Below are 10152 nucleotides of genomic sequence, written 5' to 3'. Positions count from 1 at the left end.
GTCAAGTATCAGTTAAACATTCTTCCTCGGACTGAACTTCCGACGTTCAAAGGAAGCCACGTACTCACATAGTACAGCCGCATTAAATGCTGAGATCTCAAGATCATCCCTCTCTGCAGAGGTCATTCCTATTTGGTGGCTACTTTATCAGAGACGTCGCATCTCCTGCTCATCAACATAGTCGTTCCCACCAAACAAGGAACCTCGAAGATTGAAGCCTCAGCCCAAATTCAAAAAGCTCTCCAACGGAAGAAATCTTGAAGACGTTCTCCGCCAACGGATCTGTTCAAGATCTCTCCTATAAGTAGTGCTCGAGGATCACTTCAATCTTCACCGATTCAACGACATAAGCTGAAGCTCTGCCAAAATTGCTACTCAGCCCAAAGCCTAACTTCCCCAAAGCTTGAATCGAATAAGAGAATTTCAAAGCCAAAATCAGTCACTGCTGATTACACACATTCTCTTAGACCTTAGGCAAATATCTGTTTACCCAGAAGCCTAGGTCAAACTTGCTCCAAAGAACTTGTTCTTTGAAGTATAGTTGCAAGTTTTCAAACCTCATTTCGAGAGATAGAATCGAGTGTTTGAGTGGTAAAGGAGTTCAGGAAGGTACTCTGACTCCGTGAGATCTTAGCACAGGTTGTGCTAGGAGTGAGAAATCCGAGACGAGTGAAGTGTGGGTACTGAAGAGTGTAATCTTCAGTGGAACGGTTGTGTGCACCCGGCAAGCACACGGTTCGGTTTGCAATGCACCAGTTAAGCACTTGCGGAGTGGATTGTTGGTCTGATCAACCGACCGTGGATGTAGAAAAGTGTTTTCCGAACCACGTAAAAGTCTCTGTGTTATTTACAGCTTTCAGTTTTACATTCTTACTTGTGCTCTTACTTTTGATAAATTGAATTATGATTAATTGCAAAGAGAAACCTAAGACTAACAACGTGCTCAACCGAGGCTATTACGAAACAAAGTTATTTCCGCTGCGTATGATATCAGTCTGACTGATCTATCCTCTGATAGTCAGGAAGATTTATATCATCTCTATTTTAGCAAACTCGACTGAAGCCTTTACGTGCATCAGTTAAGTTTCAGTAACTTAACTAATAACTCCTTACTGAAGAGTCTTTCAGTATCAGTCGTCAACTTTGTTTGGTCAAAACTCCTTTCAGTTAACAGGTGTCTTAGTTTGCTTGTAAAGTTTCGTTTTGATCTCTATCTTGAGATCCCTCTGTTTTTAGAGGAAAGAAAAATAGCCCATAGGTGTATTTCCCCTCCCCCCTCCCCATACACCTATTCGAGACCCTCCGGACCTAACAATTGGTATCAGAGCAAGTTGTTCGAAAGAACACTCTGTTTCTAATTAGGTTCTAATTGAACTAGATCCTTTTTCTCAAAGGTCTCGAAAAAAATTTCTCTTTCAAAAAGTGCTTGTGATTTGCTCTATCTATTGTTACCTGTTTTTATGGAGACTAACCACAGCAGATTATCTTCTCTACCTATGTTTAGTATTGAAAAATACGACATATGGAAGTTTCGGCTTGAAAGCTTCCTCACTGCTCAACATTGCCGAATGTGGAAAGTCATCACCAACGGACCAATCATCATCACCGAAATTGTCAAAAGGATCCCCGTTGATCCTGCTCGGGATCCATTCGATGACGTCCAGATCAAGTAGAAGGCAGACTTCACCACAGAAGAAAGGAAGCAAGATGAGCTTGACAATCTCTCCAAAAGTATCATCTCCAGCACAGTACCAGACAAGCACGTCACCAAGATCATCAAGTGCAGAAGTGAAAAGGAGATGTGGGACATTCTTGAAAGAATGTGCGTAGGCTCCGAGGAAATCAAGGAGAACAAGCTATCCATAGCGTGCCAGAAGTTCGACTCTTTCCTCATGCTCAAGAATGAATCTGTCGACGAGATGGAACTCAGATTCAATCAATCCTGAATGAAGTTCAATCCATCTCGAAGGACAAGTACACCCAACGAGAAATCAACTTAAAGATTCTTCGAGCACTGCCACGAGGAGATTAGCTGATCTACTCAGTCGCTCATCAAAACAAGCCTGGATTCAGTCAGCTCCCAACAAACAAGCTCTTCTCTGATCTCCTGGCAAATGAGTTCGACATCCAGAGAACTCTTAGAATCAAGAAGGCTGGAGGATCAGACGAAGATGGTCCATCAACCTCAAGAGGAGCAGCACTGAAAGCTTCAGCGAGAGAAAGCAAGAAGCCAACAAAGGAACCTGCGGAACTCAAGCCCGATGACTTCTTCAATCAATATGCTTTGTTGACTGAAAGATTCAACAAGATGGAGTCCAAATTCCGCAAGTACAGAAGGTTCCACAAACAGCACTACAAAGGAAAAGAAAGAGAAAGCAACTCCAGACATTCCACTGATCGAAGCGGAGAAAGAAAGTCAGCCGCTTACGACATCAAAGATATGGAATACTTTGGATGCAAAAAGAAAGGGCACTTTCAAAATGAATGCCCTGAACTGACGCAGTCTGAGCGCAAAGAGTTGAAAGCCAAGAAAGATCGCAAGTATGCGAAGAAGAAGGCGATGGTTGCTGACGATGCTAAATCTTCCGAAGATACATCAGAATCATTCGACTTCGACTCTACCAGCTCAGATGATGAGAGCCAAGCCCTGATGGCCAATGAAACTGAAAGCGTGGCTGACAACAGCTACGACAATGGAATGAATGGCTCAGAGGTAAACTCTCACTCAAAAACTCCTTATACTGATAATTCCCTAGTGTATTCAGGAGATCATTCAAAATCTGGAGAAAGCTCAACCAATGAAGCTGACTAGCTCGATCAGCTCATGATTGATCACTGTCAGTTGAGGAAAATGTTCGAAGATCTCCTCAAGCAGAATCAGATAATGGAAAATAAGATTAATGATGAACGAGCCAAGAATCAGACAGTCATCTACATTCCGGATGAAACTTGTCTTGATCAACTGATCATGGAGAACAGTCGACTGAAAGAAAAGCTCAAAATCTCAAATTCAGAATGTGACAGAGCATCTTATGAAATCAAGAGGCTCAATCACAAACTGGAAGAAACAGTCAATGACTGCATGATGAAGTCTCCCATGATGAGCAACTTTCCATCAAAAGGCCTTGTTGAAAGCATCAGAGGAAGAATTGCTCAAGTTGATAAAGGAAATAATATCATGATCAACGAGTCGACTGATGCTCCTGAAGACAGCACTTCAGAGAAGTCAAGAGATCATGATATGGAAGAACTTCGGAAACGCAAACTGATGGCAAGAACGAATGTTCATCCTCCACAAAGCTACAGACGAGCCAAGGAGGCCCCCAACCAGATCATCCTTCTGAGAAGACTGGAAAGCAGATTTCAGTCAAAGATCGGGAAAGAAACATCAGGAATCAAGAAGAATCTTTCTCACCAGTCCAGGGGGAAGAACAACCACATCATTCAAAAACTGAAATCAGTTCAGTTTCAGAAAGAACGACATTCGTGGAGACAAAGCTGTAACAAATCCAGACGAGGCAAACGTCAACAACAATAGCATGCGACTTGATATCCAAAGACTTATGCTGCTCAACATAAGTCAAGTCTCCATCAGTCTGGAATGACTCGAGTATCTCAAGGAAGATACTTCTTCGAGCAAAGAAGACCTCAACCTCTCATCAGACAGAACTCCTACAAGAGTGAGGCCTTCAGAAGAAAAGCTCAACAAAAGAATGCTCATGTGCCAACTGAAATGACGACCACTTCAGTCAGACGACCAGCAAAGCGAAAGAGATCAGTAAGACCAGTTCTGAAACAGATATGGGTTCCAAAGGGAACTCGAGCTAACATTGAAGGACCCAAATCTTGATTGGGTACCTAAATTGACTCTTCCTTGCAGGTCAAATGCAGAAAATCTAAAAAGAATGAAGAAGTCAAGGCGTCAATCTGAACGTGGTATCTTGATAGCGGCTGTTCGAAGTACATGACGGGCTACAAAGAATATCTAACTCAGTATGTTGAGAAAGCTGGATCCAAAGTTGCATTCGGAGACAACTCAATCGGAGAAACAAAAGGCTATGGTGTGCTCGACATGGGTAACGCCAATATCAGTAATGTTAGCTTTGTTTCTGGTCTTAAACATAATCTATTGTCTGTGAATCAATTTTGTGACAGCGGTTTCACAGTGAAGATCAAAAATGATGAATTCACTGTCAGAAACAATCAAAAGAAGGTGGTTTTGAAAGGATTCAGACAAGGAAGTCTCTACATCGTCTCATGGGAAGACAGCCCTCCAGAAACGTGTCTCGTCAGCAAAAGCAGCTCGGAGCTCAACTGGCTGTGGCACAGGAGACTCAACCACCTCAATTTCAAGACGATCAACAAACTTGCTAAACATCCACTGGTACAAGGTCTGCCCTCTATTGTGTTCCAGAAGAAGCAAGAATGTGAAGCATGTTAAAGAGGAAAGCAGACAAGGACATCATTCAAGTCAAAGTCAGGACACTCCTCTGGAAGGATTCTTCAACTGCTTCACATGGATCTGTTTGGCCCAATCTCTCCCAGAAGCTACAATGGCAAGAAGTACACCTTAGTTGTCGTGGATGATTTCTCACGATATACTTGGGTCATCTTTCTATACAGCAAGAAGAAGACACTGATGGAATTGCCAAAGCTGCTGAGAAGACCAAGCGTTGAAAAGGAAGTCAACATCATCAGCATCAGATCAGATCGTGGGACTGAATTCCTCAATACTGTCATCCATGAGTATTGTGAGGAACATGGAATCAATCATCAAACTTCTACACCAAGGACTCCTCAACATAACGGAGTTGCAGAAAGAAGAAACAGGTCTTTGAAGGAAGCAGCAAGGACGATGCTAGCCGAATCAAAACTATCCTTGAAGTTTTGGGCCGAAGCAGTCAACATCGCATGCTACACACAAAATCGCTCATTCCTCACTCAAAGACATGGAAAAACTCCATACGAGCTATGGAAGAACAGAAAGCCTTCAATATCTTATTTTCATGCTTTCGGTTCTAAGTGTTTCATTCACAACAATGATAAGAGGAGATTAAACACATTTGATAGCAAGGCTGATCCAGGAATCTTTCTTGGATATTCTGGAACTGAACGATCCAGCAAAGTCTATCGAGTGTTTAATTCTCAAACTCTCTGTGTTGAAGAAACACCTCATGTTGTCTTTGATTAGTCTACTGATGAATTCAGGAAACAGGAAACAGAGAATGCTGAAGTTTCCAGAACTGAAAAGCAGGACACCGAACCTTCTACAGTCTTGGTGTGGGGACCCGGAAAAGATGAAGATACTGAAAAGCTTCAGTATCAGAAGATCAGTCAAAGGTCAGAAGTTCAGACTGTAGCCAATGCAGATGGCATCAGTCAAGGGGGAACTCCAGCTGATGAGGAAAGAGCTGAATCAGCCGAAGAAGATCCAACTCATCTCTCCCCGGTTCAGAACAATGCTCAACGTCTCAGAACCATTCTGACTGAAGAACTTTCTCCATCACCAGAAGAGATCAAGAAGTATAGAAGATGGTTTGAACTCCATTAAAAGGAGAACATCATTGGAGAACCATTAGACGGTGTCAAGACTCGAAGATCAATGTGCAACCTCGTCTTTGATATCAACCAGAACTGCATCAACGAAGATAAGAATTTCAGCTGTTTCTTATCATCCACAGAGCCCAAGGATATTGAAGAAGCTCTGAAGTCCACTGAATGGGTCATTGCAATGCAAGAAGAGCTCAATGAATTCAATCAGAATTCAGTTTGGGAGCTTGAGGATCGACCAAATGATGCAAAGGTGATTGGTTTGAAATGGATTTTCAAAAACAAGAAAGACGAAGAAGGTCACATTGTGAGAAACAAAGCAAGGCTAGTTGCAAAAGGGTACAGTCAAGAAGAAGGAATCGACTACGATGAAACTTTTGTACCGGTGGCCAGATTGGAAGCAGTCAGGCTCTTCTTAGCCTTTGCAGCTCACAAAGGATTCAAGGTACATCAAATGGACGTGAAGTACACATTTCTCAATGGAGTGCTCACAGATGAAGTCTACGTTGAACAACCTCCAGGGTTTGAGGTTGCAGGTCCAGAAAAGGTGTACAAGCTAAAGAAAGCGCTCTATGGACTGAAGCAAGCTCCAAGAGCATGGTATGATACTCTCTCTGAGTATCTTATTGAACAAGGGTTCAAGAAAGGATCAGTGGACAGAACATTGTTCACTCTCAAAGAAGGAGGTGATCTCCTACTTGTTCAGATCTATGTCGATGACATAATTTTCGGATCCAAATCCGAACGCATGTGCAAGAAGTTCGCTGACATCATGACCAATAAGTTCCAGATGTCCATGATGGGAGAAATGAATTTCTTTCTAGGATTGCAAGTCAAGCAGACCAGCGAAGGAATACTGATCAATCAGTCCAAGTACGCCAAGGAATTGATCGCCAAGTTCGGTATTCAGCATATGAAATCAGTCAAGATCCCAATGAATACAAACTGGAAAGTTGATCCAGGATCAGAAGGGAAATCTGTATCGTCAACCAAATACAGAGAAATCATTGGATCATTGTTGTATTTGACTGCGAGCAGACCAGATATTGCGTTTGCTGTCGGGGTTTGTACGAGATATCAGTCAGATTCTAAGGAAGCTCACATGGATGCAGCAAAGCGAATCTTGCGATATCTTAAAGGCACACCCAATTTAGGATTGTGGTACCCAGCTGACGACGACTTCAAGCTCACCGGATATTTAGACTCAGATTTTGCGGGATGCAAAATTGATCGCAAATCAACATCCAGAACCTGTCAATTCCTAGGCAACAAGCTCATCTCATGGTTTTCAAATAAGCAGACTTCAGTCGCCACCTCCACAACTGAAGCTGAATATGTTGCTGCGGGAAGCTGCTGTTCACAACTTCTTTGGTTAGTTCAACAGTTGAAGGACTATGGGATCGAAGAAAATGAAGTCCCAATCTATTGCAACAGCTCCAGTGCTATTGCAATATCCCAGAATCCAGTTCATCACACCAGAGTCAAGCATATTGCTATTCGACATCACTTCATTCGTGATCACGTCGAAAAGAAGGATATCTCTGTTGAATGGATTCCGACCACAGTTCAGAGAGCAGACTTGCTAACCAAAGCTCTTCCAGAAGAAAGGTTCAACGATCTGTGTGGAAGAATCGGCCTCATCAACCCAGAAGAGTGATGCTGTGTTTGAAGATTTATCTCATACAATCATGCTGACTGGTGGTCAACCAACTGCTGTTCTACGACCGCTGACGTGGAAAGCAATGAAGAAAACTCATCCTGATGAGTCAACCAGGATCAAGTGGTATCGACTGACTACAATGATCAGTCGATCAGTAAGTATTTTTAAGCTTACTAGTATTTAAAATCAGTTACATTAGTTATGAGCTTTGTGTTTTAAATTCAAAATCTTTCTCTAACTGATCAGTTTCTTTCAAAATCTTTAACTGATTGTTGGAAAATGGAATATCCGAGAAGGACAATTTTTTTCAAAAAGGGGATCTGTATTTGATTTAACCTGTCCTGATCTTTACCTAAAAATATTTCCAACCTTTTTGCCTCTGTGATCAAATTTCTTAAGAATCTCATTGACATGACATAATGCAATGATTTTTCTCACCTTTTGAAGCTTCCGTCCCCTGCAGTGACGGTGGACGTGAATTTTTACTTCAAAAATATTTTAGGCACAGTTTTCGAAAAACTTTTCATCTTCTTACTTGGTAAATGTGTGTATTTATACCATGATGTCTTCAATAGTTTTCTGCATCAACTAACAAATCTCCACAGCCTTCACTGTGAGAAAATTTTCAAACTCTTTCAAAGTTTGTAGAGAAAATTTATGTTCCGACAAAGGAGAAATTCAATGACTGCAAAGTCATGGAGTGGGAGAATGACGCTCACATATTTGGTCTTCACCGGACCCTTCCACTGGATCTCAACGTCTCTCCGACGTCAAAGCTTGCCCTGTTCTCACTTGTATCCATCGACGCGAGCGTCTTCCATCCTCATGCTCGGACCATACGGTTTGAAATACCTGTCTCAAGCAGACGGACTTCACCTGTTCCTCAGGTGAGCTTCTCACCTTTTTGTGAAGCTTCCGTGTGGTGCAACAGCAATGAGCAGGAGCTCGTTGTCAACCAGCGCAACCCATTGCACAAGGTCTTCTTCTCATGGACCAAGTGCTGGGTCATCGACAGTGTCTGTCCTCACGATAGTTACTGATTCGATCTTCCTTTCCCACACACTTCTCTCTACTTCCCTCTCTCTCCTCCAAAAACCTATCCTCAGCCCTCTTCGGTTTGCATGATAGCAGCTCTCTTCTCTTCCCATTCTGAGAGCCATGCAAATCAACCCCTGCCCCTTTCTTCGTCTCCCTCATTCTCATCTTCTCCCTCATCTTTCATTTTTTTTCCTAAACCTCCGCATTCTCCACCTCCCTTCTACCCGCGGCATCTTTCTCTGGACCATTCTGCGATTCGGTTTCCTCGCATGGTCTTAGCTGCATCCTTCAGTCAATTCTACCTTTTTGATGTTGCCAAAAATGGGGAAAGTTCTTAGAGACTTATTCTCGAAAGACTGAAGTCGATTAAGCAAAATGATCATCATGATGATCATGAGGAAGATTAGCCAGGGAGACCTCAAGTCAAAGGAAAACAAGTGAGAGTGGAACAAGCTTAGGAACACGAAGACAGAAGATGAAGATCAAGAAGTTCAAGGCGCAGCCAAGCAGACTGCTGGAGTCCATGGGTTTCCCATGATGTTTTTGTTTTTCTTTGTACTCCAATGTATGTCTTGCTCTGTACCTCGACTGATGTCTCATCAGTCATTTATTTTAAATAAAAAGAACTTCTTTTGATCCAACCTGAAGACAATAACTTTTTGTCCAGGCTCTGATTAATGTTTTTCTGTTCTTTTTCCTCATTCTTGTTTTGAACTATTGTGTTCTTGACTCTAAGTACAAGTTATTAGGTTCTATTGTTAAGGGGGAATAGTATTCACCCTGTTTTAGAACTTGTGCTCTGAGTTCAGTCTTTGTAATTCTTAGAACTGCTGTAAGGTTTTGTCATCATCAAAAAGGGGAAAATTGTTGGGAACCCCATAGAATATCGTGTCTTGTTTTGATGATACCAAAATCCTTAGGTTTAATATGTAATAGACTAGAACAGTTTTGAACTCAAGTGTCAGAGTTCGTTTCTAGTTTAGTTTGCGATTCTGAAGACTGAAGACAGAAGTTACCAACTGAAGTATCAGTTGAAGAATCAGTTCGGAACTGATTACTTAATGCGTGCCCCGTGGACTCAGCGGACTGATACTAAAGTCAAGTATCAGTTAAACATTCTTCCTCGGACTGAACTTCCAACGTTCAAAGGAAGCCACGTACTCACATAGTACAGCCGCATTAAATGCAGAGATCTCAAGATCATCCCTCTCTGCAGAGGTCATTCCTATTTGGTGGCTACTTTATCAGTGACGTCGCATCTCCTGCTCATCAACATAGTCGTTCCCACCAAACAAGGAACCTCGAAGATTCAAGCCTCAGCCCAAATTCAAAAAGCTCTCCAACGGAAGAAATCTTGAAGACGTTCTCCGCCAACGGATCTGTTCAAGATCTCTCCTATAAGTAGTGATCGAGGATCACTTCAATCTTCACCGATTCAACGACATAAGCTGAAGCTCTGCCAAAATTGCTACTCAGCCCAAAGCTTAACTTCCCCAAAGCTTGAATCGAAGAAGAGAATTCCAAAGTCAAAATCAATCACTGCTGATTACACATATTCTCTTAGACCTTAGGCAAATATCTGTTTACCCAGAAGCCTAGGTCAAACTTGCTCCAAAGAACTTGTTCTTTGAAGTATAGTTGGCAAGTTTTCAAACCTCCTTTCGAGAGATAGAATCGAGTGTTTGAGTGGTAAAGGAGTTCAGGAAGGTACTATGACTCCGTAAGATCTTAGCACAGGTTGTGCTAGGAGTGAGAAATCCGAGACGAGTGAAGTGTGGGTACTGAAGAGTGGAATCTTCAGTGGAACGGTTGTGTGCACCCAGCAAGCATACGGTTCGGTTTGCAGTGCACCAGTTAAGCACTTGCGGAGTGGATTGTTGGTCTGATCAACCGACCGTGGATGT

The sequence above is a fragment of the Salvia miltiorrhiza genome, chromosome 4 (assembly GCF_028751815.1).
Source record: "Salvia miltiorrhiza cultivar Shanhuang (shh) chromosome 4, IMPLAD_Smil_shh, whole genome shotgun sequence".
In the NCBI taxonomy this organism is placed as follows: domain Eukaryota; kingdom Viridiplantae; phylum Streptophyta; class Magnoliopsida; order Lamiales; family Lamiaceae; genus Salvia; species Salvia miltiorrhiza.
Note: the sequence above shows the minus strand (reverse complement) of the source record.